The following is a 25,432-nucleotide window of genomic DNA, read 5'->3' on the forward strand; positions in this document are numbered from 1 at the left end:
AGAGAGAGAGCGATGCGAGAGAGAGAGAGAGAGCGATGCGAGAGAGAGAGAGAGCGATGCGAGAGAGAGAGAGAGCGATGCGAGAGAGAGAGAGAGAGAGCGATGCGAGAGAGAGAGAGAGAGCGATGCGAGAGAGAGAGCGATGCGAGAGAGAGAGAGAGCGATGCGAGAGAGAGAGAGAGCGATGCGAGAGAGAGAGAGAGCGATGCGAGAGAGAGAGAGAGCGATGCGAGAGAGAGAGAGCGATGCGAGAGAGAGAGAGAGCGATGCGAGAGAGAGAGAGCGATGCGAGAGAGAGAGAGCGATGCGAGAGAGAGAGAGCGATGCGAGAGAGAGAGAGCGATGCGAGAGAGAGAGAGCGATGCGAGAGAGAGAGAGCGATGCGAGAGAGAGAGAGCGATGCGAGAGAGAGAGAGCGATGCGAGAGAGAGAGAGCGATGCGAGAGAGAGCGATGCGAGAGAGAGAGAGCGATGCGAGAGAGAGAGAGCGATGCGAGAGAGAGAGAGCGATGCGAGAGAGAGCGATGCGAGAGAGAGAGAGAGAGAGCGATGAGAGAGAGAGAGCGATGAGAGAGAGAGAGAGAGAGAGAGCGATGAGAGAGAGAGAGAGAGAGAGCGATGAGAGAGAGAGAGAGAGCGATGAGAGAGAGAGAGAGAGAGCGATGCGAGAGAGAGAGAGAGCGATGCGAGAGAGAGAGCGATGCGAGAGAGAGAGCGATGCGAGAGAGAGAGCGATGCGAAAAGCCAGAAAATTTAATACATGCAACAAGAGCACAGAAGAAGCCAGAGGAGCCACAGAATGAGAAGAGAGCAAAAAAGGCAATAAAGCATGAAGAGCAGAGGAGGCCAGAAGAATCACCTAATGAGGTGCAACTGAAATCTTAAAGAGTGCAGTGGAGGCTACAAAAGTTACAGAATTAGGAAAATGTGCAGAGGAGGCCACTAAAGAAAGTATAAAAAGAGTGCAGAAAGTGTCAGATGAGGGCAAAACGAAGAGCACAAAAGAAACTAGGGAAGTGACAGAACGAAGAGGCCAGAGGAGAAACACAACTAGGGTAAAGTGCAGAGGAACCTAGAAAAAGTGACAGAAGCGGGAGGGCAGGAAAGTCCAAAAGTTCAACAGAACCAAATTTTCCATAAAGTATAGAAGAGTAATGGAGTAAAGAGGGCAGAAAAGGCGAGAAGAACTAAAGAATAAAGAAAAGTTGCAGAAGAGGAACAAAATGAAGAAATCAAAGACAAAGAGTAAAAAAGAGCAACAGAATGAAGCTGACGGGAGGCCAGAAAACAAGGAGGAGAAGAGGAAGAAGAAAAAGCATGTCATGGGAAACCCAATGAGAAAGAACTAAAAAGGCAAGATATGCTGTAGAGAAGCGTGCTGCATGAATGGGTAACCGAGAACCTGTTCTTTATTTTTGGCCACCATAAGAAAAGAATCAAGAGAAACCTAGAAAGTTAAGGGCACAAAGGCAAGGTGAAGGTCAGAAGGAAGAGGACAAACAGGAAATAGGAAGAACTTGGAAACCAGAGGCTGAAGGAGCATTGGTAAAGAGCTAGTCTTGGGAATATGTGAAAAGTCAAACAAGGTAAAATAAGGAGTGAAACATTTTCCACAAGAGCATTTTAGGTAGAAGGTGCCTTACGCCCAATAAGCCAAGGAAATCCTTGGCCTATACAACTGGCGGCATTTGTGGCGAGCCAGGCGGAAGAGTCTGCTCCACCATTATCAACCCTATTTCCAAAATGTACTCCTATAGTCCAGGTTAAAGCATCTGTGGATCACGGCGCCGCGGACAGTTGGCAAAGTACGAGCCGCGGACTTGGCAGACTTTCCTCCACATATATCATCACAACCCATTAAAAGACTTATTTTCGATAGTAGTTTTGTTTGGCACGGAGACCAATAACACACACACACCGATTACGTGACCCTTTAACCGGAAATTGTCGTCTCGAACACGCCGCTCCACCAATGGCTGCCGGAGTCTTACTAATTATTACAAATCGGATTTCGCCGTGCCTCCTAATAAAATTTTAACCCTTTTGATTCTCAAATTACAGGAGGTACAAAATTGGTCCTTTAACCCTGTAAATGCTCAAACCAAGGGGGAAGGGGGGCGGCGGAAATTACCAGTTTACGAATGGAATCCCAGGTCGCTCCGAGAGACAATTGGACGCTAGCTGGAAAAAAAAAAAAAGAAAACTAAATCTGATTAACGCTTTAATCCTTTAATACCGCAGCGCTCCTTCCACTTTAAAACACACACTGCAACCTATTCCTATAAATAACCCGCTCCCCTATAGCGCACCATGAAAATTAACCCTTCAGATTACCCGTCACCCCTAATAACACCCCAAAATACGCCATTCACCTGTCACCCTTCATAACAGTAATACTCTCTACTCCCTTCAGTTAGCCTGAAATTCTCCATACTCCCATTGCAAGTATATTAACCCTTCATACACCCAACAACCCACATATTAACCCTCTAAAGAACACAGCACCCTGTATGCTGCATATTAACCCTTCATAGTAGCAGGATCTCCACTCCACCTGTCACAAGGTACATTACCATTGCCAAATACACTGGATATTGATGCGCCAATGAAGGAGTATTAACCCTTCAGATCTGGGATATATACAACTTTTCCAGTTGTTTCACTGCAGAGTCCAATGCTATAGACAGCGACACACAAACTATATATACACTGGTTGACAGACGGACGGGCCAAATACATGCTCACAATGGCCCGGGACCAATACGGGTAAAAAGTTGGCACCCGGCTCTTTATGAGGCATCAGACGCAGCTGCACAGTGCAAAAGTCACTGGACCTGTCAGACTGCATATTAACCCCTGCACAGCACTAGCCCTTACACAAAGGCGTGCCATATACAGCGAGTGAGTGATCCACAGGGCAGTGACACTAATAAAAACCTCATGTTATCAATGATCCCTTGTAGTACAATCACCTCTGCTGGAAACACACCCAGGGGCTGCCCTTATGGCAATCGCTGGACATCCCACCCCTGGCTGCACGTAGTCACAGACCGTGCCCCTGCAACCTCTAGAGCACAGCTCCTTCCTTGGACCCCTGTAATAGCTGCTCTACCCCATCAATGTGACAGCATACCCCACTGCACATCTGCAGACCTTTGGACATGGTACCTGTATGTCAGCCTGTCCAGTGTCCACATTACTACTGGATGCAGTGGTCAGTGAGACTTATGTAAGTCAGCTTGCCTCCTTACACTCCACTCAGACTAGGCTTGTTAGTAACCGGTCCATGACAAAGCAACTGGTTGGTTATATGCTGCCCCCAGTCACTGTACACTGCACCAAGGCACTGCAAGCATCTCACTGTGCAGTGCATGTGAAGCCCTGCATGTCCTCCATGATCATGTCACCCTATGCCTGCAGACTGCACCAAGCCAATGAATAGCTCCCTGCCCCAGGTCACTGCATGCTGCAAGAGGTAGATATATGAGCCCCTGCACTCCAGGAATAGTCACTGCATGTCATCCTGCATCCAAGCACCGCATGCCCCCTGTGCTGCCCCCTCACTGCATCCTCCACCACTACCACATTCTGTCCCCTCACTGCATGCCTCCCCCCCAGTGTTGTCCCCCCACTGCATGCCTCCCCCCAGTGTTGTCCCCCCACTGCATGCCTCCCCCCAGTGTTGCCCCCCCCACTGCATGCCTCCCACCAGTGTTGCCCCCCCACTGCATGCCTCTCCCCCCTCAGTGTTGCCCCCCACTGCATGCCTCCCGCCAGTGTTGTCCCCTCACTGCATGCCTCCCCCCAGTGTTGTCCCCTCACTGCATGCCTCCCCCCCGTGCTGTCCCCTCACTGCATGCCTCCCCCCAGTGTTGTCCCCTCACTGCATGCCTCCCCCCCCAGTGCTGTCCCCTCACTGCATGCCTCCCCCCCAGTGCTGTCCCCTCACTGCATGCCCCCCCCCTTCCCCAGTGTTGCCCCCTCCCCTGTGTGCAGCGTCGTCTTGCGCCCCCTCTGGTGCACCCTTGTCCCTGCTGCCTGTGTGCAGCCGATCAGTATGTATACCGCACGCCGGGCAGTGTGATCAGTACTACAAGACATTAACCCCTTCAGTCCCCCGCAGTTGCCAGCATCCAGCATTACACACGGCTTTCCCCCTGTGCACAGCGGCTCCGCTCCCCCACATTAACCCTTTGTGTGGAGCAGACACAGCGCAGCGCAGCGCAGCCGCCTGGTCCCTTTAAACCCCGGCATTTAAATCCCCGCTGTCTGTGTAAAGTTGCCGGCGGCCGGCGCCGGTCTCTGCCCGCACATGCCGGCAGCTCGGGGGCCCCCGTCCTTACCTTCATGTGTCCTCCTCTAGTGATCACCCCTCATTTCTCTCCTTCCATCCAGACACCGCACAATAATCCCCAAAGTCCGGCGGAGAGTGGCGTCCCCTCCAGCGGCGGCTGCCGTCACTTCTACCGTGCAGTGTGCACGGACCCCACAACGTACGGCGGATTATTACACCCGTGCCCGGCTGCCTGTCTCCCCCTCTCTCTCTTCTCTTTCACTCTGTCTCTTTCTCTCTCTTTTTTTCCAGTCTGTATTCAAACAAAGAAAGCTCCCCTCCCCCCAGCCTGTGTCTCTCCTCTCCTCCTCCTCCTCCTCCCCCTCCGGAACACCAGCCTCGCTTTCACCGCCCCATCCCTCCTCTCCTATCACAGCCCCCTCCAGCCTGTCCTCCCTGACATCCTGTGCCTGGACTTCCTGCCCTCTCTCCTGCCCGGCTCCAGGGACACAGCCCCGCCCTCTGAGGGGTGACACAGGCTGAGAGGACCGGACCCTCCCCCAGCCGGGTCACAGGAGGGGAGCTGCGAGGCTCGGGCGTGCACATGGAAGGCGCTCAGAGTAGCCCCCTTCCTTGTGGGCGATACAGATCGGAGCCGACTAACCTCCCCCTGCAGGGTGATACGGATAGGAGGAGCTGTGAGTCTCCTCCCCCTGCAGGGTGATACAGATAGGAGGAGGTGTGAGTCTCCTCCCCCTGCAGGGTGATACGGATAGGAGGAGCTATGAGTCTCCTCCCCCTGAAGGGTGATACAGATAGGAGGAGGTGTGAGTCTCCTCCCCCTGCAGGGTGATACGGATAGGAGGAGCTGTGAGTCTCCTCCCCCTGCAGGGTGATACGGATAGGAGGAGCTGTGAGTCTCCTCCCCCTGCAGGGTGATACAGATAGGAGGAGCTGTGAGTCTCCTCCCCCTGCAGGGTGATACAGATAGGAGGAGCTGTGAGTCTCCTCCCCCTGCAGGGTGATACAGATAGGAAGAGCTGTGAGTCTCCTCCCCCTGCAGGGTGATACAGATGGAGGAGCTATGAGTCTCCTCCCCCTGTAGGGTGATACAGATAGGAGGAGCTGTGAGTCTCCTCCCTCTGCAGGGTGATACATATAGGAGCTATGAGTCTCCTCCCCCTGCAGGGTGATACAGATAGGAGGAGCTGTGAGTCTCCTCCCCCTGCAAGGTGATACAGATAGGAGGAGCTGTGAGTCTCCTCCCCCTGCAGGGTGATACAGATAGGAGGAACTATGAGTCTCCTCCCCCTGCAGGATGATACGGATAGGAGGAGCTGTGAGTCTCCTCCCCCTGCAGGGTGATACAGATAGGAGCTGAGTCTCCTCCCCCTGCAGGGTGATACAGATAGGAGGAACTATGAGTCTCCTCCCCCTGCAGGGTGATACAGATAGGAGGAGCTATGAGTCTCCTCCCCCTGCAGGGTGATACAGATAGGAGGAGCTGTGAGTCTCCTCCCCCTGCAGGATGATACGGATAGGAGGAGCTGTGAGTCTCCTCCCCCTGCAGGATGATACGGATAGGAGGAGCTGTGAGTCTCCTCCCCCTGCAGGGTGATACAGATAGGAGCTGAGTCTCCTCCCCCTGCAGGGTGATACAGATAGGAGGAACTATGAGTCTCCTCCCCCTGCAGGGTGATACAGATAGGAGGAGCTATGAGTCTCCTCCCCCTGCAGGGTGATACAGATAGGAGGAGCTATGAGTCTCCTCCCCCTACAGGGTGATACAGATAGGAGGAGCTATGAGTCTCCTCCCCCTGCAGGGTGATACAGATAGGAGGAGCTATGAGTCTCCTCCCCCTGCAGGGTGATACAGATAGGAGGAGCTATGAGTCTCCTCCCCCTGCAGGGTGATACAGATAGGAGGGGGCTATGAGTCTCCTCCCCCTGCAGGGTGATACAGATAGGAGGAGCTATGAGTCTCCTCCCCCTGCAGGGTGATACAGATAGGAGGGGGCTATGAGTCTCCTCCCCCTGCAGGGTGATACATATAGGAGGGGCTATGAGTCTCCTCCCCCTACAGGGTGATCCAGATAGCTGAGTCTCCTCCCCCCTGCAGAGTGATACAGATCAAAGAAGCTAGGAGTCTCCTCCCCCTGCAGGGTGATACATAGGAGCTGTGAGTCTCCTCCCTCTGTAGGGAGCTATATCTAGGAGCCTCTCCCCCTGCAGGGTGATGCAGATAAGAGCTGAGTCTCCTCCCCCTGCAGGGTGATATAGCTAGTAGCTCCTCCCTCTATAGGGTGATACAGACAGGAAAATCTGTGAGTCTCCTCCCCCTGCAGGGCGTTATAGCTAGGAGCTCCTCCCTCTATAGGGTGATCCAGATGGCGCCCTGGATCTGGTCTTGCAGGGTGACACAGTGACCCAGTACTTTCCGGCGGTGACATCGCCATGTGACACAACCTGTCTGATGTGTACACGCCTGTGTTTGGAGGGGTGTGACCCGTGGGAGGCGACGCCTTCAGGATGAACGCAGAGCTGACTGCAGAGCTGCCAGTGACAGCTGAGCGGCTGCAGGTATATAGCGGTGTACACGGGGCGCAGTATACATGCAGGCATACACTGGCGCGCAGCTGTGTACAGGTTCTGGCTCCCGGCCCAGTCCCCTCTCTCCTGCTTATTACATCACATCTGGAATGTGTCCTCACCTCACCCCTCGCACCGCACCTCCCTCCCCAGCCCTGACCTCCCCTCCTCAGCAGCCAGAGGTGTGAGGGAAGGGGGAGGCTGAGGTGTGCGAGGAGGAGGAGGTGCAGATGTGAGGAGCATGGGGGGTGCAGATGTGAGGAGCATGGGGGGGTGCAGATGTGAGGAGCATGGGGGGGTGCAGATGTGAGGAGCATGGGGGGGTGCAGATGTGAGGAGCATGGGGGGGGCAGATGTGAGGAGCATGGGGGGGGGCAGATGTGAGGAGCATGGGGGGGTGCAGATGTGAGGAGCATGGGGGGGTGCAGATGTGAGGAGCATGGGGGGGGGCAGATGTGAGGAGCGTTGGGGGGGTGCAGATGTGAGGAGCATGGGGGGGGGGCAGATGTGAGGAGCATGGGGGGGTGCAGATGTGAGGAGCATGGGGGGGGGCAGATGTGAGGAGCATGGGGGGGGTGCAGATGTGAGGAGCATGGGGGGGTGCAGATGTGAGGAGCATGGGGGGGGGCAGATGTGAGGAGCATGGGGGGGGGGCAGATGTGAGGAGCATGGGGGGGTGCAGATGTGAGGAGCATGGGGGGGTGCAGATGTGAGGAGCATGGGGGGGGGTGCAGATGTGAGGAGCATGGGGGGGGGGCAGATGTGAGGAGCGTGGGGGGGTGCAGATGTGAGGAGCATGGGGGGGGGCAGATGTGAGGAGCATGGGGGGGGGCAGATGTGAGGAGCATGGGGGGGTGCAGATGTGAGGAGCATGGGGGGGTGCAGATGTGAGGAGCATGGGGGGGGCAGATGTGAGGAGCATGGGGGTGCAGATGTGAGGAGCATGGGGGGGGCAGATGTGAGGAGCATGGGGGGGGTCAGATGTGAGGAGCATGGGGGGGTGCAGATGTGAGGAGCATGGGGGGGGGTGCAGATGTGAGGAGCATGGGGGGGGGTGCAGATGTAAGGAGCATGGGGGGGGGCAGATGTGAGGAGCATGGGGGGGGCAGATGTGAGGAGCATGGGGGGGGCAGATGTGAGGAGCATGGGGGGGGCAGATGTGAGGAGCATGGGGGGGGGCAGATGTGAGGAGCATGGGGGGGGGTGCAGATGTGAGGAGCATGGGGGGGGTGATACAACCGCTGCGCGCTCATAGTAAAGGTTTTTCTACAAGAAATAAGCGGAGATTTGCTGGCATTATCCGGACAGCTGGCGCTTACACACTAAGCGTATACACCCAGATGCTGCACGCGGATACACAAAGGGACGACAACCAGGAGCCACATAATGGATGACACACTTCACCCACGTTCATAGGGGGACAGTTCCTTCATTGTGGAGCCTTGCCCTAATTTACCTGACCGTAAAAAAATAACATACTCAAGTCAGTGCGGTGCACAGTCAGTATCTGTGTCAGTGGCTACAGGGTACAGTGCGGTGCCCAGTCAGTATTTGTGTCAGTGGCTACATGGTACAGTGCGGTGCCCAGTCAGTATTTGTGTCAGTGGCTACATGGTACGGTGCGGTGCACAGTCAGTATTTGTGTCAGTGGCTACAGGGTACAGTGCGGTGCCCAGTCAGTATTTGTGTCAGTGGCTACATGGTACAGTGCGGTGCCCAGTCAGTATTTGTGTCAGTGGCTACAGGGTACAGTGCGGTGCCCAGTCAGTATTTGTGTCAGTGGCTACAGGGTACAGTGCGGTGCACAGTCAGTATTTGTGTCAGTGGCTACATGGTACAGTGCGGTGCCCAGTCAGTATTTGTGTCAGTGGCTACATGGTACAGTGCGGTGCACAGTCAGTATTTGTGTCAGTGGCTACATGGTACAGTGCGGTGCCCAGTCAGTATTTGTGTCAGTGGCTACATGGTACAGTGCGGTGCACAGTCAGTATTTGTGTCAGTGGCTACATGGTACAGTGCGGTGCCCAGTCAGTATTTGTGTCAGTGGCTACATGGTACAGTGCGGTGCCCAGTCAGTATTTGTGTCAGTGGCTACATGGTACAGTGCGGTGCCCAGTCAGTATTTGTGTCAGTGGCTACATGGTACAGTGCGGTGCCCAGTCAGTATTTGTGTCAGTGGCTACATGGTACAGTGCGGTGTCCAGTCAGTATTTGTGTCAGTGGCTACATGGTACAGTGCGGTGCACAGTCAGTATTTGTGTCAGTGGCTACATGGTACAGTGCGGTGCCCAGTCAGTATTTGTGTCAGTGGCTACATGGTACAGTGCGGTGCCCAGTCAGTATTTGTGTCAGTGGCTACATGGTACAGTGCGGCGCACAGTCAGTATTTGTGTCAGTGGCTACATGGTACAGTGCGGTGCCCAGTCAGTATTTGTGTCAGTGGCTACATGGTACAGTGTGGCGCACAGTCAGTATTTGTGTCAGTGGCTACATTGTACAGTGCGGTGCACAGTCAGTATTTGTGTCAGTGGCTACATGGTACAGTGCGGTGCCCAGTCAGTATTTGTGTCAGTGGCTACATGGTACAGTGCGGTGCACAGTCAGTATTTGTGTCAGTGGCTACATGGTACAGTGCGGTGTCCAGTCAGTATTTGTGTCAGTGGCTACATGGTACGGTGCGGTGCCCAGTCAGTATTTGTGTCAGTGGCTACATGGTACAGTGTGGCGCACAGTCAGTATTTGTGTCAGTGGCTACATGGTACAGTGCGGTGCACAGTCAGTATTTGTGTCAGTGGCTACATGGTACAGTGCGGTGCCCAGTCAGTATTTGTGTCAGTGGCTACATGGTACAGTGCGGTGCCCAGTCAGTATTTGTGTCAGTGGCTACATGGTACAGTGCGGTGCACAGTCAGTATTTGTGTCAGTGGCTACATGGTACAGTGCGGTGCACAGTCAGTATCTGTGTCAGTGGCTACATGGTACAGTGCGGTGCCCAGTCAGTATTTGTGTCAGTGGCTACATGGTACAGTGCGGTGCCCAGTCAGTATTTGTGTCAGTGGCTACATGGTACAGTGCGGTGCACAGTCAGTATTTGTGTCAGTGGCTACATGGTACAGTGCGGTGCACAGTCAGTATCTGTGTCAGTGGCTACAGGGTGCAGTGCGGTGCACAGTCAGTATCTGTGTCAGTGGCTACAGGGTACAGTGCGGTGCCCAGTCAGTATTTGTGTCAGTGGCTACATGGTACAGTGCGGTGCACAGTCAGTATTTGTGTCAGTGGCTACATGGTACAGTGCGGTGCACAGTCAGTATTTGTGTCAGTGGCTACATGGTACGGTGCGGTGCCCAGTCAGTATTTGTGTCAGTGGCTACAGGGTGCAGTGTGGCGCACAGTCAGTATTTGTGTCAGTGGCTACATGGTACAGTGCGGTGCACAGTCAGTATTTGTGTCAGTGGCTACATGGTACGGTGCGGTGCACAGTCAGTATTTGTGTCAGTGGCTACATGGTACAGTGCGGTGTCCAGTCAGTATTTGTGTCAGTGGCTACATGGTACAGTGCGGTGCACAGTCAGTATTTGTGTCAGTGGCTACATGGTACAGTGCGGTGCCCAGTCAGTATTTGTGTCAGTGGCTACATGGTACGGTGCGGTGCACAGTCAGTATTTGTGTCAGTGGCTACATGGTACAGTGCGGTGCACAGTCAGTATTTGTGTCAGTGGCTACATGGTACAGTGCGGTGCCTAGTCAGTATTTGTGTCAGTGGCTACATGGTACAGTGCGGTGCCCAGTCAGTATTTGTGTCAGTGGCTACATGGTACAGTGCGGTGCCCAGTCAGTATTTGTGTCAGTGGCTACATGGTACAGTGCGGTGCCTAGTCAGTATTTGTGTCAGTGGCTACATGGTACAGTGCGGTGCCCAGTCAGTATTTGTGTCAGTGGCTACATGGTACAGTGCGGTGCACAGTCAGTATTTGCGTCAGTGGCTACATGGTACAGTGCGGTGCCCAGTCAGTATTTGTGTCAGTGGCTACATGGTACAGTGCGGTGCCCAGTCAGTATTTGTGTCAGTGGCTACATGGTACAGTGCGGTGCACAGTCAGTATTTGTGTCAGTGGCTACATGGTACAGTGCGGTGCCTAGTCAGTATTTGTGTCAGTGGCTACATGGTACAGTGCGGTGTCCAGTCAGTATTTGTGTCAGTGGCTACATGGTACAGTGCGGTGCCTAGTCAGTATTTGTGTCAGTGGCTACATGGTACAGTGCGGTGCCTAGTCAGTATTTGTGTCAGTGGCTACATGGTACAGTGCGGTGTCCAGTCAGTATTTGTGTCAGTGGCTACATGGTACAGTGCGGTGCCCAGTCAGTATTTGTGTCAGTGGCTACATGGTACAGTGCGGTGCCCAGTCAGTATTTGTGTCAGTGGCTACAGGGTACAGTGCGGTGCCCAGTCAGTATTTGTGTCAGTGGCTACATGGTACAGTGCGGTGCACAGTCAGTATTTGTGTCAGTGGCTACATGGTACAGTGCGGTGCACAGTCAGTATTTGTGTCAGTGGCTACATGGTACAGTGCGGTGCCCAGTCAGTATTTGTGTCAGTGGCTACATGGTACAGTGCGGTGCCCAGTCAGTATTTGTGTCAGTGGCTACATGGTACAGTGCGGTGCACAGTCAGTATTTGTGTCAGTGGCTACAGGGTGCAGTGTGGCGCACAGTCAGTATTTGTGTCAGTGGCTACAGGGTACAGTGCGGTGCACAGTCAGTATTTGTGTCAGTGGCTACATGGTACAGTGCGGTGCACAGTCAGTATCTGTGTCAGTGGCTACATGGTACAGTGCGGTGCACAGTCAGTATCTGTGTCAGTGGCTACATGGTACAGTGCGGTGCCCAGTCAGTATTTGTGTCAGTGGCTACATGGTACAGTGCGGTGCACAGTCAGTATTTGTGTCAGTGGCTACAGGGTGCAGTGTGGCGCACAGTCAGTATTTGTGTCAGTGGCTACAGGGTGCAGTGCGGCGCCCAGTCAGTATTTGTGTCAGTGGCTACATGGTACAGTGCGGTGCACAGTCAGTATTTGTGTCAGTGGCTACAGGGTGCAGTGTGGCGCACAGTCAGTATTTGTGTCAGTGGCTACATGGTACAGTGCGGTGCACAGTCAGTATCTGTGTCAGTGGCTACATGGTACAGTGCGGTGCACAGTCAGTATCTGTGTCAGTGGCTACATGGTACAGTGCGGTGCACAGTCAGTATTTGTGTCAGTGGCTACATGGTACAGTGCGGTGCCCAGTCAGTATTTGTGTCAGTGGCTACATGGTACAGTGCGGTGCACAGTCAGTATTTGTGTCAGTGGCTACAGGGTGCAGTGTGGCGCACAGTCAGTATTTGTGTCAGTGGCTACAGGGTACAGTGCGGTGCACAGTCAGTATTTGTGTCAGTGGCTACATGGTACAGTGCGGTGCACAGTCAGTATTTGTGTCAGTGGCTACATGGTACAGTGCGGTGCCCAGTCAGTATCTGTGTCAGTGGCTACATGGTACAGTGCGGTGCACAGTCAGTATCTGTGTCAGTGGCTACATGGTACAGTGCGGTGCACAGTCAGTATTTGTGTCAGTGGCTACAGGGTGCAGTGCGGCGCACAGTCAGTATTTGCGTCAGGTTAAAATACGCGGGATGGAAAAGCTGCCGATATTTGCACTGGACAAATCAGCCACAGAATACGAGACACTGAAATTTTCCCAGGCCAAAAAAATGACGCCTGCTTTATTTCGAGTTTCACAACACGTTAATTTCTTTTTTGAAGACATGAGAACAGCTTTGCGACAGTTTTTCCCCCCATTGAGTTCTCAGGGGTAGGAAAATTCAGTATTTTAAAAAAGGGTCAATCCATAGTTTGACTAGGAATCAAAATCCACATCAAAAAGGGGCATCTGAAGCCGATCAGCTTCAACATCTGTATTAAAAAAAGAAAGCGTGTAATTTCCCAAGGGTAGGTTTACACAGAGCAATAGACTTTTCCCCATTGAGCTCAACAGGCAGCCTAGGAAGAGTAGCCAACACTAGAGAGGAAAGAGCGGATTCAAAAGGATCTGGATTCTCGAACAATGGGCCGAGGAGAACAGAATGGGGTTTAACAGGGATAAATGTAAAGTGCTACATCAGGGTAAAAGAAATGTAAAAGGCATATATAGTTTGGGAGGAATAGAACTAGGTGATAGCTCCGGGGAAAAGGACCAGGGCAGAATAGTGGATCCCAGATTCAGCATGAGCCAACAGGGCGGAGCTGCAGCTAAAAAGGCCAACAAAATTCTGGGATGTATCAAGACAAGCATTGAATCTAGATCAAGAGAGGTAATTATTACCCTGTACTCTGCCGTGGTCAGACCCCACCTGCAATACTGTGTACAGTTCTGAACGCCTCAAGTCAAGAAAGACATCGATATATTGGAGCAAGTCCAGAGAAGAGCAACCAAGATGGTAGAAGGTCTGCAAACCATGTCCTATGAAGAACGGCTAAAAGAGAAGGCTGAGAGGAGACTTAATAGCGGTCTACAAATATCTGAACGGTCACATTGTAGAGGGAACCACCGTATTCTCTTTAGCACAAGGAAGTACAAGAAGCAACGGGATGAAACTAAAAAGGAAGGAGATTCAGATTAGACATTAGGAAAAACGGAAGACAGTGAGGGCAGTCAGAGAGTGGAACAGGCTACCACGGGAGGTGGTGAGGGCAGTCAGAGAGTGGAACAGGCTACCACGGGAGGTGGTGAGCTCTCCATCAATGGAAATCTTCAAGCGGAAACTGGATAAACATATAGCTGGGATGATTTAGGAAAGCCTGCACTCGCAGGAGGTTGGACCCGATGTCCCTTGAGGTTCCTTCACACTCTACCATTCTATAATTCTTTTCAGACTATTTGAAGCTCTCTCCCTTCTTCCACCATGTCGAATTTTGAAGAGCTTCTGCTCCAAATTCAAGTAAAATTCTGTATGAATACATCCCAACATTGCTCATTTTGCAGAAAAATTCAATTGTGGGTTTTAAAACACATTGGCCCCCTCGATTCATCAAGATCGGCATTACTCATGCCAGTGGTGATCAGGCCATGGGATGGAGTGAATCATCAGCACCGGGTGAATGGCGTGCACCTCCTCAAGTCCTTGCTGGAGTAAGATGTGTCGTACTGAACGCTGCCGCTCAACAAACTTTCCTGGAGCTGAGCAAAAATGGCATGAAAATGCCAAATCAAAAATTTAAAAAGAACTTTTTAAAGCTTTTTACAGCAGTCTTAAAAACAAGACTGCTTTTTAGATACTACAGGAAAATATGCAACAGAAAATCTGCACCAAAATCAGGAAGATTTTGGGGCTTTTTTTTATTCCTGAGGATACCCTGCAACTGCAGATATTAACTAAGGAACGTGCCCACAATCAGGAGGCGCTACGTTATGGACACAGTGTCCTTCCTCTTGAGGGAAGACTCGAATCTTCTCCGCAGGATAACGCAGCGTCCGTGGCCACGATCAGGATTCTGGGCATAGCAGATTTTCACCGTGTTCCCCCGCAGAGAACACTCACGTCTCCGCAAACATAAGTTGACATGAAGGCTGCGCCGCAGGTCAGTTTACGCTGCAGAGAAAAGAAGCACAGTGGGCATAGGATTTGTATAAATCCCATCCACTGTGCTTGTACTGTACAAAGCAGCGTTTTGGACGCAGTGAAAACACCCTGCGTCCCAAACGCTGCAAACAGTCGTCATGTCAGGGTACCCTTACACTTTATCAGAAACGGACCATATAAGAAAATCCAACACTGTTGCTGAAGTCTGAATCCTCAAAGCCAGATTCAAATGTTTCCGTAATGGAGCCATTGAGTAAATTGATTTAAAAGGATGAAACTTTGGGCCTTGTTTGCACTTAATTTCCAACCTATTGGATTTTTAGTCGCACATTACACTCAGACTTCACCGAAAGTCATGTGCAACTTTAACTGGCAACTTTTCTTTATACATACAAACCAAAGATCTAAAATATTCGCATGACAATGAGTCGCAGACCAGTTACCGAAATATATTTCTTAGTACAATGTGTCTGAAAAAATTTGTTGCACGCAATTCGTTGCTCTAACCTTAGCGTCCTAATGCAATACTACCTGATGTCCCTCAGAGTTAGGTCCGGAAATATTTGGACAGTAATAAGTATTGGCATTTTAACAGTTTACCAAAACATACTCAAGATACAGTTAATATGGGCTTAAAGGGAACCAAGCATCAGGATTTTCATGTATAAGGTGCAGCCAGTGCAGTACTGGCACTATGAGGCACAGTGTGTACATACCATCAGGGGGCAGCTCGGGTGTTTAGGCAGTGAAATCCAACTTTATAAAGTTTGAAAAAATCAAGCACTTTTTGATTGACATGTGCACCACTCTCCTAATGTCCGGGCGGGTTATGCACGTGTATCCCCCCCCCCCCCCCGTCGCTTGTTCCTCCCTCTCTCTGGTTGTATTCAAATCTCCCTCTTCAGAAACATGGCGCTAGAGTTGGCACCTGCGCATAGCGCTCGTCTCCGGCGCCAAGTTTCTGAAGCCCACAGTAGCTAGTATTACCTGCAGCTACGATATCGTGCCGCCACAAGACACCGTGCCAGCACAGCAGCCGCCTAGGACACCGGGACGCCACAGGAAAAAGCAGACAGCAGCCTGCCAGCGACATCGGGGGTCAGGTGAGGTAAGTTTACAATGGACTCACATGACCCCATGACGGCAGTGCTGCGAGACCCGGTCACGGTGTCTTGGGGCGGCACGATATCGTAGCTGCAGGTAATACTAGCAACTGCGGGCTTCAGAAACATGGCGCCGGAGATCAGCGCTATGCGCAGGTGCCAACTCCGGCGCCATGTTTCTGAAGAGAGAAATTTGAATACAACCAGAGAGAGGGAGGGAAAAGGCGGCGGGGGGGGGGGGGCGGGGATACACGTGCATAACACGCCCGGACATTAGCAGAGAGGTGCACACGTCAATCAAAAAGTGCTTGATTTTTCAAACTTTATAAAGTTGGATTTCACTGCCTAAACACCCGAGCTGCCCCCTGATGGTATGTACAGCCTGTGCCTGATAGTGCCAGAACTGCACTGGCTGCACCTTATACATGAAAATCCTGATGTTTGGTTCCCTTTAAAATCCATATGGCCAGCTTTAATTTGAGGGGATTCAGATCCTAATTGAAGGAAAGGTTTAGGAATTATAGCTCAAATAATAGTTATGTCAAAAGCTCTTTAAAATGGGCTGCATTGGCTATTCCCTCATTAATTCATCATCAAAAAAGCAGGTAAAAGGTCTGGAGCTGATTCAAGGTGCAGCATTTGCATTTGGAAGTTGTTGCTGTGAACCCACATCATGAGGTCAAAGGAGTTCTCAACAGAAGAGAAAAAAAAAAAAAAAGAATCTGGTAGAAGTGTTAGGAGTGTCCAAATTTCCAATATGGTACATTCTGCAAAGAACAAAAAAAAAAAAAAAAACCAAAAACTGCGCACTGTCATGACCTTGGGAATGCAGAAAGGCCTGTATGTCCTAGAAAGACAGCAGTGATGGACGATCGCAGAATCTTTTCCATGGTGAAAAATAACCCTTCACAACATGCACACAAGTGAAGAACACTCTCCGGGAAGTCGGTGTTTCAGTATCCAAGTCCACCATAAAGAGTAGACTTCATGAGAGCAAATATAGAGGGTTCATCACAAGGTGCCAAATATTACTCAGCCTGAAAATGAAAAAGGCCAGATTAGACCATGCCCAAAAAAAAAACAAAAAAAAAAAAACTAAAGAAGCCACCCATGTCTGTAAAAGCAGCAGAGGCCGGAGGAGACTAAGATCAACCTGTACCAGAATGATGGTGAGAAGACAGTCTGGAGAAGGTTTGGAGCGGCCACCATACCACATGGCGGAAGCAGTGTGATGGCCGGGCATGCTTCGCTCCCAATGGCCATTTGGCGCTAGTGGCTGTTGATTATGCGACTGAAGATAGGAGTAGCCCAAGTGTACAGAGCGATATTTTCTGCTCAGATTCAACCAAATGCAGCAAAGTTGATTGTCCATCTCTTTGATGAAGCTGCGTCCAATGACCCAAAACATACTGCGAAAACAAAAAAGTGGAGTATTCAGCAATGGCAGAGTCATCACCATCAAGCTGCATTTCACATTCTGAAGACAAAACTTAACTGCAGTGACTTCAGTTGTCACTTGTAGTTCTATCTGCCTTAAGGCCGGCAAAGCCTCGCATAGGCAGAAATCCAGCTGTTATGCACTCCATAGTGCACACAAGCAAAATAAAGCAAACTGAGGTCCAACTCAAAACTGCTGCACCTGACCAGACAGACCCTTCTCGTGCAGATTAGAGGTCCCAGCTGTGCAGTCCCCAGAGACCCCTGTGCAGACAAACAACCGTATCTGGATGTCTATGATGGCCTCTCAGACCTTTCTTTTCTAAGTGGCCATTGAGATCATCACATACCTCTGAGAATCTGGAGGAAGGTGCAGAGTAAAACAATAAGGTAAACCAAAAGTAACGATTTGCCAGGAAAGCACTTGGCAGACAGGCTGTAATTACAAGCAGGGTCTACTTCAGAAATATCACCAGTGAGAAATACAAGCCCGGGGAAGCTTTAAATAGTTACACCCTCCGGTTGATCGAGCAGACTGAATAACAGCATTGGAAACACTTGTTGGTAGGAAGGCACTGCGCACAAAGTGTTCAGAACCAGGACAGCGACCAAATCTGATGGCGGCTCAGTGGGGAGGGGAACTGACCACAGCGCAGGAGACTTCTGGGTCAAATTCAAGGCATGACAAACCCCTTTCCACGAGGGGCCTCTAGACCCTCCAGAATACCCATCCTCCGACGTCACTGAGTAAACATTTACCAGACAATCAGCATGCAGATCTTTCGCATTAAATCAGGAGTTATACTCTGAACCGTAACCCTTCCATTGAACAAGATACAGGAACCAGCATCTGACATGTCCACCTCATACTCCCGATCCTCCACAATAATCTCCAGAGGATCAGGCGTCCTCTCAAACCTTTTAAGAACAGTGGAATGGAAGAAATTATTGGTCTTCTATGCCACCGGGAGATGGAGTTTTGACAAAGGATTAAGGATTTTAAATGACCTTTTACTGACCAACAAATTTGGGAGGACACTTCTTAGATGGTACCTTAGATGCATGGATTTTTAGGAAATAACCAAACCAATTCTCCCACCCTAAAGACAGGAGCACGCCTGCATCTGCGGTTCGCAGTTCTCTTGTTCTGGTCACAAGTTACCATTAGACTTCCCTTCATATATTAATCAAGATGGGACAGAGGACTGCAAATAGGAAAAATTTCCAAAAACTGGATGAAAACCCCTGCAGCAGAAAAAAGGCGAGATACCAGTAGCTGTAGAGGTACAATTATTAAGAGCAAACTGAGCAAGAGGCAGAAAATACACCTAGTCGTCCTGATTAGATGAACCAAAACATCTTAAATACTGTTCTACCTCTTGGTTTAATCTGTCTGTCCATTAGTCTTGGAATGATAACCTGAGTAGAAATTTTAATACCAAATCTAGAACAAAAAACGATGCCAAAAGCTAGCCAAAAACTCAATCCCTCTATCGGAAATAATGTTCTTAGGCACTCCGTGTAATTTTACAATATGCAAGACGAAAAATGTAGCTAGACTCTTCCTTTGAAGAGGAATCAAATGAACCATCTTGCTGAAATGGTCCACCACCCACACTATGGAATTACCAATAGAATTAGGTAGATCAGTGACAAAGTCCACGGACAAGTGCATTCAGGGCCGAGATGGGATCTCGTTAGGCAAGAGAAAAAACAGCGATAAGTTTGAGCCCTGGCACTAGCTCCGTATTTCCGGACATAGTCATTAACATCCTTACTAGTGTTCTGCCACCAAAAAGGTCATCAAAATAGTTCTTCAATTAAAAGAAGAACCCAGGTGACCGGCCAGCACGGAATCATGCACTTCTTTAAGAAGATCTGTGCGTAAAGAGGATGGTACAAAAAGTTTGTTAACAGGCCATCCCTCTGGTGCACTATCCTGAGCCTCCTGAATGCTGTGTCTGATATTAACCCCCTGAACACCCACCACCCTTTCACTAAGAATCTTAAAACCATCACCCCCCCCCCCCCTCCCCTCCCCATCCTGTTTTCACTTTCACGACCAGGCAATTTCTTCACTTGTGGCCAATGTCACTTTATGTGGCAATAACTCTGGAATGCTTGAAAGTGTCCCAAATGATACAGAGATTTGGGGTTTCTTTGTGACTAACTGTATTCCATGATTATGGTGAATTTCGGCCAAGATTTTTTTGCATTTGTGAACGTTTCAAAAATTTGCCCAAAACGGTCACAATTTTCAAACTTAATTTTTATGCCCTTAAACCAGTTATATCACATTTTTAAACGGTTTTGTTAGGAAGTTAGAAGGGCTAAAAGTTTATCAGCAATTTCTCTTTTTTTTTCCCAACACAATTTGCAAACCATTTTATTTTTTTTTTAATCTTAATGGACCACATCACATTTGAAGTGACTAAGAGGCCTAGGTGACCGAAAATACCCAAAAGTGACATTATAAAAACTGCACCCCTCCGACTACTTAAAACCACATCCATCAAGTTTAACCTTTTAGATGCTTCACAGGAACTAAAGCAATGTGGAAGGGAAAAAAAAAAAATATGAAAAGTTTACGTTTTCCCACAAAATTGTTGCTTTAACCCCCAAACAATTCAATTTCACAAGGGTAAACAGAGAAAATGCATAGTACAATTTGTTGTGCAATTTCTCCTGAATACGCCAATACCCAGTGTGTGGAAAAAATATTGTTTGGTGGCACGGCTTGGAAAGGGAGGAGCGCCATTTGACTTTTTGAATGCAAAATTGTCCGAAATAGTTAGCGGATACCATGTTGTGGAAACCCCCCACAAGTGACCCCATTTTGGAAACTAGACCCCTCAGAGTTTTTCTAGATGGTTGGTGAGCACCTTTAACCCCCAGGTGCTTCATAGAATTTAAAACAAATAAAATAAAAAAAAAAAAACTTTGAAAATTAAATACATTTTTACCACAAAAATGTTGCTTTAACCCTAAATTTTTCACTGTTACTAGGGTAACAGGAGATACTGGACTACACAATTTAATGTGCAATTTCTCCTAAGTTCATGAATATCCCATATGTGGTTGAAAACTACTTTTGAAGCAGAGTGTGAAGTGAAAACGGGAAGGTGCGCCACATTTGAGTTCAGATTTAGTTGGAATGGTTTGCAGGTCCAATGTCACATTGGCAGAGCCCCTGAGATACCAGAGCAGCAGAAACCCCCACAAGTGACCGCATTTTACAATCTGCATCCCTCAATGAATTCGTATTGACAATACAGGTGTGTCACAAAAGTTTATACTATTGGGCGGTGAGGAAAAATGATAATTCAATTTTTACCACTAAAATGTTTTAAACCACAGACTTCCAATTTTCACTAGGAGAATAGGTAAAAAAAAAAAAAAAGGCTCCATAATATATTACTCAATTTCTCCTGAACGTGGCAATACCCCACACGTGACTGTACAGTACGGTTTGGCTGCACCGTAGGGCTCCGGAGGGATGGAGCGCCTTTGATTTGACGAAGCTTTAACGTTTGGTCCGAAAGGCATAGCCTGGGAGTAACACCTTCTCCAGTCCTTAGTGACTTTCTTCATTGGGATCCTTTGTGCACTTTTTGATTTTTGTATCCTGGATTTTAATTTTATATTTGCACATTAAAACCACTAGGAGCTGATTTTTTTTCACATTTAACCTTATATTTGGCCCCTCTAACCAATTTCTCCACTCCTCAAATGCCCTTTTAACTGCTAAAAGTGCTTGGTCCCCAATATAATAATCATGGCTTGTGAAAACTTCTGGCACAAAAGGATGAAGGTAAGTATCTTTCTTTTAATGAGAGAACTGCACCCATCCCCACAGCAAAAAAGGCAATCAACCTCGGGTTGACTGAGGACCGGAGCCTTCAAGAAGGTCGTCAGAGCAGCAAAGGCCTCCACAGCCTCTTTAGACCAGGAGGAAAAGTCCGTACCCTTCTTGTTGATATCGGAACGAGGCTTTACCATAACTGAGAAATTCTTAGTGACCTTTCGATCGTAATTCGCAAAGCCTAAGAATCTCTGCAACGTTTAAGGCTAGTTGGTTGTACCAAACCTAGGATGGCCTGGACCTTAACGGGATCCATCTGAAACATTCTCAACCTTGGACTTTGAGCAACAAGGAGAATTATCAATAGCTGATCGCTGAATAGGATACCCAAGAGTAGAAACCCTGTACACACATTCAATAGCAAAATCACTAAGCCTGAATCTACAAATGCAGGGATGAAAAACCCAGAATTAGTACTCAGACACTTGTAGAAAGAAAAAAAACCCAAAAAACCCTAGATGTATGCATGAAAGAATAGTTCAGACTCTTAGATCCGGTGTCATTACACCTTAAAATCCCTTCTTCTTTCTTGTACTTGAAAACATTGAATCCTAACATGACCAGAACAACCAAAGTACAAGCAATAACGAGCAGAGGTTGCCAAGTTCAGTTCCCTCCTTGGACTTTGGGTAGACCTTAGGTAGACCTAGGTTCATCCGTGTCCACAGAATGAGAGGAAAGAATCACTGACACACCTTTAAATGTGTCCTTATCCCTTAGGCTAGTTTCACACTTGCATTTTTGTCCTTCAGTCGCAATGCGCCGTTTTGAAAAACAGCGGAATCAGTTAACTGATTCAGCTACTTCCCATAGACTTGAATGGAAGACTGATTGCGACTGATGGACCTGAGTTGCTTCCGCTGGCAGACGCTGCAATGCTTCCGCCGGGCGGAACGAACGCAGCATGTAACGTTTTTTCGTGCGTTAAAATGACGCAGAGCGGCGGATTCAGTCGGCGTCCGTTGTTTTTATAATTGATGCCAATGGTGACGGATTCCGTTAGAATCCGACATTTGACGGATTCCGTTAACGCATCCGTCTTTACATAACTGTGCATGCCCAGATGTGTAAAGTCAAGAAAAAAAACCTATAACTGATTGCGTCCTTTTGTACGATCTTTTGCATCCGTTGTGCCACTATATGCAACGCATCCGTTGTATCCGTCACACAACGCAATGCAACAGATGCCGTTCAACGCAAGTGTGAAACTAGCCTAAAAAGTCTGTCTTAAATAGTCATTGACTCCTCCAGTGAACATGGGGAGGGACTACAAGCCAACATGTGTCTGATCTTACTGGAATGTCCCTGACAAAAAGGGACTGTGGAGCAATAATCCACCACTATCGATACCCTGAACCACCCTGTGGATTACCAACTCAGCAACTGCAATTTTGTCTGGGTCATCATAAATGAGACCCAATGCAATAGAAAAAGTCTATACAGGTAATGTATTTTTAGGATTATAAGACGCACCCCAAATTTAGAGGGGAAAAAAAGGGGGGGGGGGGGGAGTCGGTCCTATATTCCGGGTTTATCTTACCGGAGGGCAGAGGCTGCAGCGAGTGGCAGTGGAACGGAGGTCAAAGGAGGCAGGGGCGGTGGTGGAGCAGGGTGATGCTGCGGGCGGTGCAGCAGGTGTCCCATCTGCTCACTGCGGGCGGCTTAAGACAGGCAAGGTCCAGAAACTGCTGTGGGCCGCTCTGCTGGTGGCTGCTGTGCTGCGGGTGGTGAGGTGGGGCCATCCTTGGGTTGGCGGTGCGGATTTCAAAGAAATAGTGCCTGGAGTCGGCGTGTGCGCAGATTGAGCCATCGGCTCAATGGCAAGCAGAGATCTCATCTGTGCATGCGCCACCTCCGGGTGCCATTTTCCTTAAGTCTGCTGTTGAGAGATCAATGGGCGAGAGGAAGCGCCTAGGCAGATGAGATCTTGAGCTGCGAGCTCCATCTGCGCATACGCCGACTCCGGATGCCATTATTTGAAGCCCGCACCTCCAACCTAAGGATGGCACCTACCTCACCGCCTCCAGTACAGCACCAGTGGTCCCTAGTACAGCCCCAGCAGCCCAAAGCATTGCCCTGCCTCCTGCTACCCCTCTAAACCACCTCCCGGTAAACTACATTCAGGTTATAAGACGTACCCCCTCATTTTACTCCCAAATTTTTCAGAGGAAAAGTATGTCTTCTCTAAAAAATACGGTAAATATTGAAGAATCTGCAGGCAAAAAAATGCCCAATCCTGAGGAACCTCAAAAAGTAAATACATAATGCCTAGATGTTGAACCTCTCCTTCAGCAGATCCTGGGGAGAGGCGAAAATACAGTTTACACAGAGAAAAAAAAAAATAAAAAAAAAATGGAAATTTAAACTTTTGCCCCCTTTAAAGCAGTCTGGCAATTTTACATTAGGTTCAGAGACAACCTCTGGATGGGATGAAACCTCTGCAGCGGTGGCAAGTGCATGTTTAATCCTCTCTACTTCCAAAGTTAGGGATTGCAACTGAGTGGCCAAGGCATTCACAGTAGGTATAGTGAGGTCTCAGCACACACGAAAAATGGGGTGGGATGATGATAATGTTACATTCTTGTACAGACTAGAAGTCCCTAAGAGCCCCTGTGCAGACTGAGACAACCCTAACCGAATATCTAAGATGACCACTCGGGCCTTTGCTTCCTAAGCGGGCCTCAAGGGCATCGTGTACCTCTAAAGTCCAGGGGAAGGTGCAGAGTAAAAAATAAAAAGTACACCAAAAGTAGCAGTCTGCCAGGAAAGCACTTGGCAGACAGGCTATAATTCCAAGCAGAGTCCACTTCAAAAATATCACCAGAGGGAAATGCAAGCACGGGGAAGCTCTAAATAGTTACACCCTCCGGGTGATCGGGCAGGCTGAATTACAGCATTGGGAACACCTGTTGGCAGAAAGACAACGAACAAGAACAAAGCATTCAGAACCAGGACAGCGACCAAACCCGAGTGTGGCTCAGTGTTGAGGGAAAACGGACCACAGCACAAGAGGACTCCGGTTCAAATCCAAGGCATGACGCCAGCGTTTGGTGGCATCCATGGCTTCCAGACTTCAGGGGCAGTCATTGCCTGAAAAGGATTCTCTACAAAGTATAAATATAATGAACATTTTATTTATGGTAAAATTAATTTGTCCAATGACTTAAGCCCCTAAAATGAGAAGACTTTGTAGAAAAAAATGGTTGCAATTCCTATAAATTTCACAGAATATATTTTTACAACCCCTTTAATTAAACCTGAAAGTCTACACTTAAATTCACTTCTGTTTGATTTTAAATAAAATAAAAAAATAAAGTGGCATGCGGAGCTGAAATCATGAATATTCTGTCCGTCACTGGCCAAGTATTTCTGGGCCTAACCGTACATCAAGAATCAATACATCATGGAAAATCCAATGTGATGAAAAGAATATGATATGGACAACTGCAGAGATCAAAGCAATGAGGGGCTGTATGAGACTCCGAACTATGGACAAACTCCTCTTACTTTTTAGGTCCCCCCTCCCTCCCAGAAACTTTGTGATAGATATTGCTCCGGGACCCCTACAGTTCGCCATGTAAAAGGTGGGAGCACATTGTAATCAGTGTATCGCCTCCATTGTATATTGTAGAAGACTGTCGTCGTAAAGCTGGCGTCCCTGGAGGGACGCCGACTTGCTTACTGTCGTGGCTGGGTCTGTCTTTTCCCGTTGCCCCGCAGTGGCCCATGTGCTCTCCTGCCTCTCTCCTCCCCGGACCTGTGAACACCGCCCCGGAGTGCGCTTAGTACATACATACATACATACATACATACATACATACATACATACATACATACGTACACCCACACACACGTACACACACACACGTACGTACACACACACACACACGTACGTACACACGTACACGCACACGTACGTACGCGCACACGTACGTACGCGCACACACACGTACGCGCACACACACGTACGCGCACACACACGTACGCGCACACACACGTACGCGCACACACACGTACGCGCACACACACGTACGCGCACACACACGTACGCGCACACACACGTACGCGCACACACACGTACGCGCACACACGTCACGTACACACACACACGCACACGCACGCACGCACACACGTACGTACACACACCTGAAAGGGCCAGCGCTGTTTTTCTAGGAAATGTCTCTCAGGCTATGGCTGAGAGGCACTAAGTATTTAAGGCACCCTCCCATTTGGGGAGGTGCATGTGCACACCTTCAGTTAGTCAGTGTCTTGTCTGTGTAGCTAGTTGTCAGGTTCCATGCTCCTGCCCCACATCCATTACCTATATCTGTGTCCGCCTTCCCATTCCAGTCTGTCCCTACCATATCCACCATTCCCGTCAGTACCTGTTGTCCTGCCTGCCTCAGCAATCCCGGCTGTACTCGCCTCGCACTAGAGACTGTACTTTAGGGATGACCAAATACCTCAAATATTTGGCTTCGCAAATTTTTTCCAAATAGGTCACCACTATGCGAATATTCGATGCGCAATGCAAGTCTATGGGAAGCCTGAAAA

General features: G+C 49.3%; 1 protein-coding gene across 3 annotated transcripts in view; it reads right to left on the reverse strand.

The window, feature by feature from the left end:
* Positions 1-25,432, reverse strand: part of KDM6B (lysine demethylase 6B) — a 144,280-nt gene that overhangs the window by 46,841 nt on the left and 72,007 nt on the right. The window contains exon 1 of one of the 3 annotated variants that reach the window (XM_075346714.1): positions 4,344-4,566. The exons of the other annotated variants lie outside the window; for them this stretch is intronic. The gene's annotated coding sequence lies outside the window, so the exon portion shown is untranslated. Of the gene's footprint in view, positions 1-4,343; positions 4,567-25,432 lie in introns of those variants that run through there. 3 annotated transcript variants of the gene reach the window in all.

This window comes from Anomaloglossus baeobatrachus, chromosome 4 (genome assembly GCF_048569485.1).
Source record: "Anomaloglossus baeobatrachus isolate aAnoBae1 chromosome 4, aAnoBae1.hap1, whole genome shotgun sequence".
Taxonomy (NCBI): Eukaryota; Metazoa; Chordata; class Amphibia; order Anura; family Aromobatidae; genus Anomaloglossus; species Anomaloglossus baeobatrachus.